We start from the raw sequence: 16,478 nt of genomic DNA on the forward strand, positions 1-16,478 counted from the left end.
ATTCATGCAACCATCGTATGATTTATTCAAGAGAAAGAGCTTCATAAATTGAGCAATTAAATAATTTGCTTGTCCACTTCTGGCCATTATGGAAGCAGTTATCTGCCTTGGCACTGATTGATAGAATTTTTTGTCCTCCTGAAGGATAATGTGGAGATTCTGGCCAGTTGGACCATTAGATCGTCAAAATCCTCAGATTGTTGAGGGTCCTGTACGAAATGCTTGTGTGGTGTGGCATCATGGGGAACAAACTCATTGGTCTATATTTCATCGATGGCACATTGAATGGACGAACATGTTGAACGTATTTGGAACAGGAACTATTGGTTCTACTACAGGACATTGTCATGGACGTTCAACAGTGCATGTGGCTTTAGCATGATGGTTACCCAGCACGTTACTCAATTCAATCACGGGAGGTATTAGACTGTCTTTGCACTGGTTGGTGGATTGGCAAAGGTGGCCTATTAATTGGCCCACTAGGTAGCCAGATTTGACGTCACTGGATTTCTTTCTGTGGTGATATTTAAAATATAAGGTGTACCAGCAAGTGCCAACTTTCAGTGAAGACAACCCTGTGGTGACATTCCACAGATTTGCTTCTGTCCTGCATATGGTCATTTGAAAAGTAGATCACTAAGTGTATTGAAGTTGGCAGTACTACGTTTGAACACTTACTGTAATTGGAAAGTACCACAGCATTAGCCTCAAGCCACGGCCACAGTGGTGCATCAAGTAGTCCCCTGTTCGATATATCAGAGGAATAAAACATTGCGAATGGGGTTTCAGAGTAGAAGTTATGAAATACTGACCTATACTACCCTTGCAGTATGGAGGTGGGGTCCCACGTGTCATTGGGTATTCAAGGGCCATTGATTAGCATGTTGTAAATTATGATTGTTTGTCCATTTCTATTCCTCTGATTACAGCATTGTCTGTGGCGAAATGAAGAAAACGCTTCATGCAAAGTGTATGTAGATTTTGCCATAGAATCATAATCTGCAATAGAAAATGGGGGTTCCCGTTGAAGATTTCAAAGTTACCGCCTGGCACCCACGTGCAGAGTGGGGTGAGGGGTCGAGTGTGATATCATTGGATGCCCCCTCTGTCACAAACATATTGGAATATGTAGTTTTCGAGATTTTCCAACGTCTTCAGTTAAAATAAACCCTCTGTATATCATTGAATAGTAATTACTATTAAGTTTTGGTGTATGCATTTTGTAAGTGTGAGTTTTAGAGTCTGTTTTCATTTGCTATACATACTTCTCAATAGAAACTATATTTCATGACAGTTTAATCGGGATTCATCATTTTTATGCTCAAAGTACCACTATTTCATGAATTTAGTCAATTAATATTGTAACGATATATGCTCATTAAGATTAATCACTTTCTGTGTACATTGTGAAGTGGTATAATGTTGCTCACTTGGCTAGAAACTGCAGTTTTCGTTAGAGCTGGCTCATTCTGTTTCTTTACACCTACAGGCTCCCAAAGTGTCACACATAGGAACTATGGGCGAGTCTGTGTTGTGGTATGCATGTATCAGAATAGGACTATGTTACAATAATATAGATGTGCAAATCTGTTTGTGTTGTATGTATTATCAACTAATCATATTACATGAATATATTTAAGAAATAACAGTTTGAACAAGTATATATATACAATGTTTTTGCGAAAATTATTAAGGGATATCTGTTTTACAGAAGTGTTTCTCCATGTCCTTCTTCTTCTCCAAAAAGTAATTAGTACAACGGGAACTCATAATCAGTGTATCATCCCATTTGTTTTTCTTTGAAAGAATGCACAGTCTCTATTACGCATAGCTCAGCCAGAAAACAACTACCGATAGATTATAAAATTCTTTAAATGACTGATGTCCAGTTGAAATTGTATAAGTTTGAATAGCATTAATTAAAGTTTAAATGGCACAGAAAATTATATTATTTACTAATTGAAGTACAAGACAAAATTGTGTTACATGTACACTTTTAATTACTAGAGTATTTTGTTCTAGTAATGAGGCTACATACAGGACATGTGAACTCAAAGTTAACAAAATTAGGTAAGCATGAAATGGAATACTAAATTCAGTTCTGGTGCATTGTTAACTTATGAAGTAGTAAGTACCATGTAGTATTGCAGATAAACTCATATTAATGTTTTCTATATCATCTAACTGTTATCACGAAAATCAGTTTGAAAAGGTGTGAATTGCAACAACATACAGTCATCATATAATCAACATCAGTGTTAGCCATATTTTTCAAAATCACATTTCATATAAATAAATTTCAGGGTAAAAATTTCATAGGTCATGCGGAATAGTCCTGCAGTATAACCATTGTTAGTAGTGTTTTAATTTTATCAAATTCAAATATGATACATAGCGTTTCATATATATATCGTCAAACGCATATCAATATATTTCAGAGTTGAATACAAATGTATTTTATCACATGTAAGGTTATGTTAGTTCTCCTTTCACAAGACTGTAGTCATTTGTTGTATAAAGATTTCTCTCTTTTCCTCTGTATATCTTGACAAGTGTAATACGCCTGTTGTATCTCCAGCTAATGTACGTCACATTTCTTTAATTTGTTTGACACTCGAATTAGTGAGGGTTGGCAAGAGCTAATAATGGCAAAACCTTCACAAAATCCTTGATACTATCGCTGTGTTAGTTAGTCATCAGCAGATGGATGTATTTCATCTCAAGATGGACATACAATGAGTTTGACAGTAAGTGGTAACATGAGTATTCATGTGTTTTTATCATAATAAAAGTGTGTTTTTTAAAAAGTGAATTACTAATTCTATTAAGATAGGGACAGTCAGGAAGGGCAGTAATAACATGGCTGTTTCCCTCCCAGATAAGACAATCAGTGTAGTTGATGTACCACCATGTGCATAAAGAAAATTCATATACATACAGGTTCTTACTCTGTAATATGTGTGACTTTACAATCCTTCCTCATTCAGCATAATACGTCCTCATTACCACTGGAAACTAGAAGAGTAGAAGAGTGATTTCATAGAGTATCAATAATATAGCAGTTTCAAAGTACATGACATTTGCAACATAGGTATTAACTACAGCGACATTGTATATTACATACATGTACAATACATTTAAATTAAATCTCCAGCATGTATAGTCTGTTAAATGTAGAGAGCTACATACAAAAGTTTGGTGGTATGGAGAAGATTTCAAAGTACTTTTGAGTATGTACAAACTTCCAGTGTGTGCATATATCTCATGTCTGTTTTAGTCTGGTTTTGATGCTTCAATTTTACTAACTAATCATTATTCCAATGCAATCCGCAACTGTCCTATCACAATAAGTTCACTACCCAAACTGTTATTTAGATCATTTGTAATTCCACTGATATTGCTTTTTAATTTAGCTAAATCTTTTCTTTGTTTATCAATTTCTTCCAGCACAAAACCCTTATTTATTGAAATACACTGTTGTTACATAAACACTGTCTATCCCACTCTTTCTACCTTACCATGTTGAACAATTTTGCCTGGCATTCATAGAAAAAAAAGAGAAAAATCATACAAGTTTACGCAAACTAACAAACTGCTTGTCACTATTACACCAAACAGAAAAAATCTGACAGAACCGATCTTTCTAGTCAATGATGTACATGTTCCTTGTAGTTAGTTTCCATTCATTGTTTTCATCATTTTCCTTTGCCCATTGGTCTCATTTGGTCCATATTGTGGTCAGTGTTGTTGACATTTGTAAACTTTTTGAATTTTGATAAAATTTCATTTTTGTGATGTGTAGGTGCCTGAAACTTAGAAATGCTTAACAAGACCATTGTGATGATTTTCAATGGATCCCAGCTCATCTGCCAAATTAAAATGTATGTACCTTTTGTGGCTACTGGGACATTATACTTAATTTGTTGTTTCTTGATGTTTGAAGATGAAGTGCATCTGTTCAGTGCAAATATCTCCATTTGTAAGAATGTATTGGGTTCACCAAAATTTTAGGATCTGTGCATCTTGGTTAATGAAATGAAATTAATGTGGCTGAAACAGTTAAACTCCTTTGAAATTGTGATTTATTTGTATCACAAATGATGTCACACTGAATGACTTCAAACAAGCCCTTACAAGTCTTGAGCAATACTGAGCCACCTTGGCTATTGGCAACATTCCCTACATAGTTAACAATAATCAGAACATGACTACTTGCATTATTTAAAGCATTAATTTCGAAGTTTACAATGAAAAGTTAAATAGTTTTCCAGAAATAGTTTGGATTTAGAAATAATGACAGTCACTTGAGAATAATAAACATGCCAAAATAATGCAGTTATAAAAGCCAGAATATTAAAATACTTCACCACAGCACTACTTTGTCTACAAATGGAACTAACTTTTAAAAATACAGATTTGACTCTGATGCTAGTATAAACACTGGATTCTTACATATTGTTGAATAGTAATTACTATTAGGTTCTGGTGTACAAATTTTATAAGTGTGAGTTCTAGTATTTGTTTTAATTTATTATGTATACTTTTGACTAGAAATTATATTTCATAACAATTTAATCATAATTCATTATTATTATACTCACAGTACCATTATTTTATGAATTTAGTCAATTAATATCGTAACAGTGCCTTCTCATTAAGAATCATCATTTTGTGCGAACATTGCAAAGTGGTATCATATTGATTACTTGGCCAGTTGGCCAGGAAACATTAAGAGTCAACCCATTCTGCTAATCTGGAAGCTCTGTCGAACCAGTCTTCAGACTGAAGACCACAAATCTGCAACAACAAGTAGGGGATAGCCTAGGGTTCAATATTATAACAGCTATTTTCTTTTGTATATATTAATGATAGGTCATAGGATTTTTCTATCACTTAATGTGTCCTTCATCTCTGTCAGTAATTTGTTTACGTGAAGAATGCCAAGTTATGCAATGGTGTGGAGACCACATTAAACTGTTGCCACACTATAACTGGTTGGGTAAGTCAGTTAAACCACTGGAGAAAAAATTACTGTACACCAGTATGGCATAAAGCAACAAATATGAATATCCATTGAGTATGAGAACTAAAAAATAGAAAGAAATACAGTCAGAGCTATGGGGAGACTTACATCCTGCAAACATAAATTTAGGGAACTCAAAATATTACCAGCACTGGTACATGAGTTGTATACACACAAAACCATTACCTTCTGTATAATGGTGGGTATAGTACTATCAAACAGTGACTTTCATATATAAGACACCAGACTGAGATAATTATCATAACTGTAGTAAAAAAACTTAAATAATTGACAAATTCCACATATGTAATGGGAATACAGGCTATCACCCAGTTTAAATAACGTAAAAGAGCTATAAGTTATTTTAAAGTAAATTAAAATTGTGTCTTGTCTGTGAATGCTGGCACAGTGTAAAGGAATACTTGTAGAAAAACTTATAGTAAGGTAAATTTGAGGAAATGTTAACAGTGTACAGAATAAAATGTATTTTGGTTATTTACTTGTGGAAACTCCGGCCATAAACTAAATGTGAAAAATGTATAATTTTAGATTTGCATATATTTTCCTCAAAATTCTTTTACATAATTTGTCAAACTTGTTTAATATATGCTACACTGTAAAAATTACATATTATTTGATGTACCAAATATTATTAGTTATTTAGAACTTTCAAGAAAAATAAATAATTATGTTTAGTCAGTGACTTTCAATATGCCAGAATAAAATACTCTCTGTATTCTAGTACTATCAAGTTGCACTGAAAATGGAAATGATTTCCTCAAAATTGTTAACTGTAAGCCAGTCAGTGCCATAGGGGAAATTATGATGAAACATTTTTGTTATGCCCAGTGTAATACGTTCTGAGCCATAAACTTACCTTTTTCTTTTCAAGTCTTATATATATATATATATATATATATATATATATATATATATATATATATATATTGTATTAAGGAAAGTAAATTTTAACATGAAGATAGTTTTGAAGACTTCAGTGCTTTATTGCACAGTAGCCTGTTGCATTTGTATTTGTTCCCTTTTAACACGATAACATAGAGTTTAACAGGAATGTGGTGTCTATCGACCACTCGAACAACACATTTGTGTTTTGACTGAACAGACTCTTTGGTTTAACAACACTTTTGTTTCCACATGCTGGCTGGTTCACATCTGTGTTCTTGTGTATAAAGCTGAGTTCATGAAGTTAGTGTGTGTTGGTGCTACTATTCCGTTGTATACTACAAGGGAACAGAAGTTACCACAGGGACTACCAGTCACACTGCTACATCGCATTGTTTACATATTCAGAGTGTTGCTGTAGGAGAAAGTTACACATAACAATACAATTCACATGATATCTGCATTGAAATTTCAGTGAGGCTGTATGTGAACAGCTTATTATTTTATTTAAACCTTGGTTCGGGAGTCAAACTTTGGTTCAGGACTCTACATTAAACTGTAGGTCCTTCTACAACTGGCTGTGTAATTCAGTCAGCCTATAATGTGGCCAAGCTTGTAAAGCACTATGATGTTCAAATCAACCTTCAGGTTGAGGTTAGCTACAGTTTTATTAGCATTTATCATCCCACAAACAAAGAGATTATGAGAAGATATTTCCTGCATTGGCCATTCAGTAGTAGCTGCTGAGAAAATAAGTGGATTACTGAAGGTATTAGAAAGTCCTTCAAGACACTGAAATATCTAAGTTCTTTACAGAAACGTGTTATATGAATGCAGAGTATCTAAATTAATAACACAATTATAAAAAGTTATTCAGGAGCACACAGCTTAATTAAAAAAATAATTTAATCAGAAAATAATATATAATACAGTGCATTAAAGTAAAGTTGTATGGGATGTTAAAAAACAAGAAACCAGAAAAAGCAGATACAGGTACAACAACGTAGAGATCTAAGATGGGAGTATATTAATACAAAATATACACACTGTAGCAAATTTTTTAAATGACTATTTTTCAGATATTGCACAGAAGCTGCAACAAAAGGTCCCGAAAACAGGCATGGAATCCACAATGAATTACGTGTCCCACAATAGAGCATTATATTAAGAAGACAACAAAAAAATAAGTCAGGAAGTCAATAGGCCTAGATGAGCTGCCAGTCGTTGTTCTGAAGACGTGCAGACACAGCATAAAAACTCAATCAAATTTGCTTTAGACTGTGTTCTAATGGCAAAACACTTAGAAGATGCAACAAATCTACTAAAGTGACTGCCAATGCTACGCTTGTCCACCCTTTGTTGGAGTGTTGCTGCGCCATGTGGGATCTTTGCTGGTGCAGGTGCAGGAGTCATTAAAACTTAGGTATTTTTCGTTGTGGAGAGATTTTTTCACAAAATTTCAATCACCAACTTTCTCCGTGAAATGCGGAAATATTTTGTTGACTCCCACCTACATAGGGAGAAATGAACATCATAATAAAATGAGAGAAATCAGAGCTCGCATGGGGAAGATTTAGGCAGTGCTTTTTTTCTTAAAAAAATTTGAGGGTACTCCGGCATTGGATATAATGCAGCGAAAATTACTTATAACTGAAGCATGGGATACCCTCCTTCTGCTTTTAGCCATGACGTCATCAACGTGTTTAACTACAAAAATAAAATGGTATCGGACTCTTCAGTTGACTTTACTACAGTTCAGAAGAATGTTTACAGTTTCACTTTCGTCATCCACTTATGTTGAACTTCCTGGCTTTTCACTCGCACGCGAATTATTGACAGTTTTTGGTTTTTTAGATGCAAGATAACAAGTAAAATAGTTTGTTAGTTTTCTGCTCATCTCTCGCCTCCAACATAACTTACAAGTTGCAACGAAAGACAGGACACACTGTAAAACTTCGCACAACCGACAAGAACGGAACAGCAAACGCAAACGAATAGAGAACAACAAAACAAAGATGGCAATGAATCGCGAAAGATCGTGGTAGCGGGACCGTAGAGACATCTTTCGGTAGCCCGGCATTTGAGCGTACACATATCCGTTTAGCACTACCATCGCCCACTATTAGCGGGCGAGGGCATTATATGCTTGTCGAACTGGCTGCCAGCGATTCAGTTGTCGAGAACGGTTGCCGCAGCTTCAAAATGCTTGAAACAGTCAATGACATCGCTTTTCCCACCAAAAACTGCACTGGTATCGTTCGTATTGCAATTACCAAAACGAAAATATGAAAAAAAATATACGTACGTGAAATAAATCTTTGGCACTCTTCCAAGTTCTCAACATCGTAAAAAAAATTACTTTGCCGACGAAAAAGTTTAGGGGTACGCATCCCCCAGCACTCCCCAAGAAAAACAGCACTGTCTACAAAGCTGGGGTGCTATTCCAATATCGGAGAGCCAAAGCAATACTGACGATTTAAGAAGGGGAAAATGAGATGAAGGCGTGAACTGAAGTTTGTGTTAGTAAGGGCGTTGGACTAGGGTAATCCGTGCAAATGTCGTAGCCACAATGCCACGGTAGTGTAGTGGTTAGCTCTTATATCTAGTAATCCAGAGACATAACTCCGAGTCTTACCATGAGTTTTAATTCAATACTTCAGCTTCTATCATTATTGAAAGCCGAGAAATTGTCTGAACGTGGTTCTGTGGACCTACTGCTAAACATTTCATTGTGACTGCAGAGTAGTGATGTTGACGTTAGACAGGCATTTCACACGTTTGGACATTAAAAATTAGTAAAAAATATAGAGGCACTAGATAAGAGAGGAACAGCTAATGAGTTGTTCCAAACATAAAAACAGATTTTTCTTTCTACAAGTAAATGATCTAGCTAAACTAATGTTTATCGATTAAATGACCTGCTTGTACAGTGTATTTCACAGTGCACTAGCTTACGAGAAAGAGAGGTAAGCCAGACACGTACCGAATCCACGCAGCAGATGAACAACTATGGGCTGATACACTGGCCAGCTTGAGTGTGGTTTTTAGGCGGTTTCCTACGCTCGTTTAGCAAAAGCCGGGCTGATCACCAAATTCTGTCTCAGAGAATACGATATGCGAAGAGTAAAAATACGATAACATACGTAAAAAGACTGTATGATTCACAGCTGGCAAGCGCAATATCTCTGCTTCAGGTTACTTAGACGACTGTGACACCAAGAAGGCCATCCGGCCATAAAATAATAAAATAAGGAAATACGGCAAAATAAGGAAATTTGTCAAATGCTGGAAAAGCAAACCCTATACTAGACGGGATTAACACTTGGGGAAGAAAAAGAAGCAGAATTCTTTTGGTGTAAATAATGACTCTACCTTTCGATGTTTTCTTTCACTGGCTTCAAACTTTTACGTTTACAATATGTTGATTCATGAAGGACAGCGCTACGACAGTCTTCTGGATTAACGAAATGCGATGAAAATACTGGGAACCAACAAAATATAGCACAGTTTGTTGGGAGTACGAAGCGTGCTGAAAAGTAATGCCTATGAATTTTTTATGTTAAAACTCCTGAACGTTTTTACATAAAACGAATGTTATTAACATTCTGCAGCTTTATTTGTCATGGCTACATATTTATTTCTCAACATAGTCACCCTGGCGCCCAACAGATTTCTCCCAACGAGAACGGTTCGTTGATACCGTCACAGCAGAATGTTTGACTTCGTTGACGGAGGTGCAACCTCACCTCTGCTTGCGTCGCTGAAGTGAAGTCCTCGAAGGAGTTTCTTAAGGTTTGGAAACAGATGAAACTCGGAGAGGGCCAAGTCGAGAGGATGATCGATGACAGTGAAACCAAGGCGTCGGATTGTTGCACATGTCGCAGCGCTCGTGTGTGGTCTGGCATTGACATGCTGAAGGAGAGGGTGCTCCACGTGTGGTCGAACTCATCGAATTCGAAACTCGATTACAGCACGCTGTTTTTCACGCACTACACACCGCCACGTTACACGCTACAATTCGGAGCCCTCTACCGAGAAAAATGGTTCAAATGGCTCTGAGCACTATGGGACTTAACTTCTGAGGTCATCAGTCCCCTAGAACTTAGAACTACTTAAACCTAACTAACCTAAGGACATCACACACATCCATGCCCGAGGAAGGATTCGAACCAGCGACCGTAGCGGTCGCGCGGTTCCAGACTGTAGCGCCTAGAACCGCTCGGCCACTCCTGCCGGCCCCTCTACCGACAGAGGGCTGCGAATTTGTAGACCCGACGAGTAAAGATGTAGAATGTTAATAACGTTTGTTTTATTTAAAACGTTTTATAGTTTTTCACATAACAACCCGAAAGGATTACTTTCCAGCTCTCCGTCGTATTTCCGTGAATTCGACGATAGAATTTTGGTGCCGTTCCTTAAATTTTTGCATAGTTTCTGCCAGACATGCAGTATGTATACTGTGCTATATGTTTCATAAATGATTATGATGTCTTAACGTATGTTTCTTATTTGACAGAATTTGTGCTGTGCTGGTGGCAGCAGGTGTTAAAATTTTTGGAAATTTGTGGTAAGGTCTTATGGGACCAAACTTCTGCGATGATCGGTCTTTAAGCTTACACACTACTTAATCTAACTTACGCTAAGGAGGACACACACTCCCATGCCCGAGGGGGGACTCGAACTTCGGACGGGAGAAGCCACGCGGACCTTCACAAGACGCCCCTGACCGCTCGGCTACCCCGAAGGCAGCAGGTGTTACAGTTGCTGTCTATGCGCTATATATTTTTACTTCAGTGTTTCAGATAATTCATAGCGGGAATGCTGTGACCATGCAAGAAATCATTCGTTCAAAATTTTCAACATATGACTTATTATTTTGAGCAAACATGGTTGCTGTGTTCAATTCTAATTACCATATCGGAAGATTTCTTCATTTCTCCAAAAAGTAGTAATAAATTCTGTAGTCCTACATCAAAAACATGAAATATAATGCTAATTTTGTTATTTTATACTTCTGTTCGTTTTCTTGAGTTGCCAAAACACGTTCCCCTCAATCCATGCACATCAACTCATGACAGTATGGTTCATATCAAGAGAAAATTGAACACTGTGTGAAGCAAACAACAATACAGTAAGAAAATAAAACTTCATCGACAAGCCAAATATTGCCTTAAATACAGAAAAGTAGTAATTTGAACAAAAAATTCTTAATGTAATTTAAAGTTTAAAATATCAATTTCAAATAGGACCGCTAGGCTCAACATAAAATACGTTGCGGTATTTATTTTTTGTCGACACATGAGGTAAATACTAGAAAATACTGTTTAAAAGGTTCATTCATACTGCTGCACTCCGAGATAGTTCAGCACATGAACTGCAAATTTTTAAAGTTTTATTCATTCTGCGACTAGCCAATGGAGGCCAGCCCAGATGATGTGCTGCTCAAGTAAGCCACTAAGCAGTAGCCGGCCGTTGTGGCCGAGCGGTTCAAGGCGCTTCAGTCTGGAACCGCGCGACCGCTAAGTAGTTCTAAGTCCTAGGGTACTGATGACCTCAGATGTTAAGTCCCATAGTGCTCAGAGCCATTGGAACCATTTTGAACCAAGCAGTATTGTTGACATTTAGTCAAAACATTCCAGCAAAAAGAGATTTACTTTAGCGATTTGAAAGATGAAACGCCACGCATTCATATAATTATTTGCATCGATGGGCAATGAATCCACAAACTTCGATGTGGATGCACATTTGCCTTCGATCTCCAGCGGGAATCTAAAATTAGCGAGCCTGGAGGACATACCTTGCCGCAGTGAGTACACCGGTTCCCGTGCGATCACCGAAGTTAAGCGCTGTCCTGCGTGGTCAGCAATTGGATGGGTGACCATCCAGGCCGCCATGCGTTGTTGCCATTTTTGGGGTGCATTCAGCCTCGTGATGCCAATTGAGGAGCTACTCGACCGACTAGTGGCGGCTTCGGTCAAGAATACCATCATAACGACCGGGAGAGCGGTGTGCTGACCCCACGCCCCTCTTATCCGCATCCCCCTCTGAGGATGACACGGCGGTCGGATGGTCCCGGTAGGCCACTCGTGGCCTGACGACGGAGTGCTGGAGGACATGGACGAGGCTGTGGATAGGTGGCGCTAGGTGGGAATGTGAGTCGGCCGGGAAATGTGGCGAGATAGTCTGCGAGTGTACCCTGCGAGGTCGTGTGTCCGGACGGTCTGCTTTCAGCGGCCGTCGCGTGCTGACCTCTGCCGCGAGCTGCGGCCGTCTCGCTCTCCTGCGCTTATCTGTCTGAGCGCTTGTTGCAGCTTTCCGCTGTAGTGTTTGTGTATTCGAGAATATCGGAAGATGCTAGTACGAGTCAACTCAATAGAGCAAACACTTTGACGTTCACCTTCTATCGGAACTTTATTAAACCGAACTCTTACGAATCTGGATCTTTTCCTGAAGAATCTGTGAAGATAGGTTGTGATGATTTACCTGGTGTCTATTTCTCGATCGTGAGTACTGTTGTGTATGTAAAACTGATTAATGCCGATCTTCGTGATAACATTGTCGAATCTAGTGGAGGAACCATTAGGTTCAAGCCATTCTGCCGGAAACGTTGGTGAAGTTAGTGTTACCCACGCAGGTTTCGGTATAAGAACAGTAAGGATTTTTGAATTACCATTCGAAGTTCCGGGCGAGCAAATAAGTGCAGCAGTCTCGACTTACGGGAAAGTGCTCAGTAATATTTCAGAAAAATGGTCGAACTCACATGAGTTTCCGTTGCTGAATGGTGTCAGACAACTTAAAGTGAAGCTACAGAAACATATCCCATCTTATATTAATGTTTGTGGCTACCGAGTTACGGTGATGCATGAAGGGCAGCTTACGTTCGCAGAGTCTGGCTCGACGGGGCACGTGCGGGCATCATGTATACAACGTCGTGTGGCCCAGCAGCCGGCCGACGAAAGACTTACGGCTACGTCCTCCATGCCGATAACGCACTTAGCAGCTGTCACTGCACTCCCATCCAGTGCCCCCTTCTGGTCACCCTCAAACTGTTAATGCTACTGCCGATACTCCAATGGAAGTCACTGAAGTAGCCCAGGGCATCCCGGCCGCACCGCAACCGACCGAACATTCCAAAGAAGCCCTAAACGACCCATTTCCGAATAGTATTCCGAAATAAGCTGCACCATCTACTGACGGAAACGTCACTGAACCTGACCAGGAAGTTGCAGCAGAAAATTCAGCAAGCTCACCGAAAAGCAGCTCCAAGAAACGAAGAATTGCACATCAAGCTGCTGAGCAATTTGTTCCACCAATGCGCGAAAAGGTCCAACAAGTAGTCCGGAAATTAAATGAAAGTTCAGAGGAAGGTTCTAATCGTACTGAGCCTGAACATGTTCACACACACCAGCCGCTTGTCGTGAACCCACCCCTGCAGAAACAAAACAAGACAAAAGTGCAGCTTTCCATCCAGGTACCACAGAAATCCGCTGTACAACCGCGAATATAATGAATTTCCTTGAGACAGAGAAGTTGCTGTCCATGCATCAGCGCGGCTTTAGAAAGCATCGCTCCTGCGAAACGCAACTCGCCATTTTTTCACATTATATCTTGCGAACCATGGATGAAGGGCATCAGACGGATGCCATATTCCTTGACTTCCGGAAAGCATTTGACTCGGTGCCCCACTGCAGACTCCTAACTAAGGTACGAGCGTATGGGATTGGTTCCCAAGTATGTGAGTGGCTCGAAGAGTTCTTAAGTAATAGAACCCAGTACGTTGTCCTCGATGGTGAGTGTTCATCGGAGGTAAGGGTATCATCTGGAGTGCCCCAGGGAAGTGTGGTTGGTCCGCTGTTGTTTTCTGTCTACATAAATGATCTTTTGGACAGGGTGGATAGCAATGTGCGGCTGTTTGCTGATGATGCTGTGGTGTACGAGAAGGTGTCGTCGTTGAGTGACTGTAGGAGGATACAAGATGACTTGGACAGGATTTGTGATTGGTGTAAAGAATGGCAGCTAACTCTAAATATAGATAAATTTAAATTAATGTAGATGCATAGGAAAATGAATCCTGTAATGTTTGAGTACTCCATTAGTAGTGTAGCGCTTGACACAGTCACGTCGATTAAATATCTGGGCGTAACACTGCAGAGCGATATAAAGTGGGACAAGCATGTAATGGCAGTTGTGGGGAAGGCGGATAGTCGTCTTCGGTTCATTGGTAGAATGTTGGGAAGATGTGGTTCGTCTGTAAAGGAGACCGCTTATAAAACACTAATACGACCTATTCTTGAGCACTGCTCGAGCGTTTGGGATCCCTATCAGGTCGGATTGAGGGAGGACATAGAGCGGGCTGCTAGATTTGTTACTGGTAGGTTTGATCATCACGCGAGTGTTACGGAAATGCTTCAGGAACTCGGGTGGGAGTCTCTAGAGGAAAGGAGGCGCTCTTTTCGTGAATCGCTACGGAGGAAATTTAGAGAACCAGCATTTGAGGCTGACTGCAGTACAATTTTACTGCCGCCAACTTACATTTCGCGGAAAGACCACAAAGATAAGATAAGAGATTAGGGCTCGTACAGAGGCTATAGGCAGTCATTTTTCCCCCGTTCTGTTTGGGAGTGGAACAGGGAGAGAAGATGCTAGTTGTGGTGGATTGCGGAGTATGTATGTAGATGTAGATGTAGAAGATCTCCTTTTGCGAAGAACTGGGCGAACGAGACCGTGGAAGATGAGGAAACTAGAGAAAGTCCTTTAACTTTCAGAGAAGCACTATCAGTCTCCGGTTACCTCTCCCAGACCAAGTAACGGGAGGCAGATGTGTATCCGACACTCATTGATAGCTTTCATACTGACTGCGTGTGATGAAGGTTGAATTTATAAAACGTAGTACTTTATGAACCCGTCTCAGGCCTACAGGATTGCAACTTTGGACATCAATAGCATACGCAGCTCCCTAAAATTAAGTATCTTGAAAGGCTTTCTGCATGCGGCAGACATTGATATTATTCTCCTTCAAGAAGTAACGGACATTTCCCTACACAATATCTTTGGGTACAGGGCTATATTAAATGCTGGAACTGGAAGTGAATTGGGGACAGCGATACTCTCTACAGGGGGTATAATAGTCATTCACGTTGAAAAACTCACAAATAATAGAAGGCTCGCTTATACTATGCATAACACCCGGGTAATTAAGTAATTAATTAATATGCTCCATCTTGTAGCAGTAAACGACGCAACCGAGCAGTTTTTTTTAAATACGAAATTGTCCCTCTCTTCGGAGTTTATCTGGAGATTTTAACTGTGTCCTACGTTCCAAAGACCAAGTCCCTAGTTTTAACTCCTCTGATGAATTAGAATATACAGGGTGTTTCAAAAATGACCGGTATATTTGAAACGGTAATAAAAACTAAACGAGCAGCGATAGAAATACACCGTTTGTTGCAATATGCTTGGGACAACAGTACATTTTCAGGCGGATAAATTTTCGAAATTACAGTAGTTACAATTTTCAACAACAAATGGCGCTGCAAGTGATGTGAAAGATATAGAAGACAACGCAGTCTGTGGGTGCGCCATTCTGTACGTCGTCTTTCTGCTGTAAGCGTGTGCTGTTCACAACGTGCAAGTGTGCTGTAGACAACATGGTTTATTCCTTAGAACAGAGGATTTTTCTGGTGTTGGAATTCCACCGCCTAGAACACAGTGTTGTTGCAACAAGACGAAGTTTTCAACGGAGGTTTAATGTAACCAAAGGACCGAAAAGCGATACAATAAAGGATCTGTTTGAAAAATTTCAACGGACTGGGAACGTGACGGATGAACGTGCTGGAAAGGTAGGGCGACCGCGTACGGCAACCACAGAGGGCAACGCGCAGCTAGTGCAGCAGATGATCCAACAGCGGCCTCGGGTTTCCGTTCGCCGTGTTGCAGCTGCGGTCCAAATGACGCCAACGTCCACGTATCGTCTCATGCGCCAGAGTTTACACCTCTATCCATACAAAATTCAAACGCGGCAACCCCTCAGCGCCGCTACCATTGCTGCACGAGAGACATTCGCTAACGATATAGTGCACAGGATTGATGACGGCGATATGCATGTGGGCAGCATTTGGTTTACTGACGAAGCTTATTTTCACCTGGACGGCTTCGTCAATAAACAGAACTGGCGCATATGGGGAACCGAAAAACCCCATGTTGCAGTCCCATCGTCCCTGCATCCTCAAAAAGTACAAACTGCCTTAGACGACACTGCGAACACCTCGTGGTTTATGCAAGATAGTGCCCGGCCACATCGCACGGCTGACGTCTTTAATTTCCTGAATGAATATTTCGATGATCGTGTGATTGCTTTGGGCTATCCGAAACATACAGGAGGCGGCGTGGATTGGCCTCCCTATTCGCCAGACATGAACCCCTATGACTTCTTTCTGTGGGGACACTTGAAAGACCAGGTGTACCGCCAGAATCCAGAAACAATTGAACAGCTGAAGCAGTACATCTCATCTGCATGTGAAGCCATTCCGCCAGACACGTTGTCAAAGGTTTC

Source organism: Schistocerca americana, chromosome X, assembly GCF_021461395.2.
Source record: "Schistocerca americana isolate TAMUIC-IGC-003095 chromosome X, iqSchAmer2.1, whole genome shotgun sequence".
In the NCBI taxonomy this organism is placed as follows: domain Eukaryota; kingdom Metazoa; phylum Arthropoda; class Insecta; order Orthoptera; family Acrididae; genus Schistocerca; species Schistocerca americana.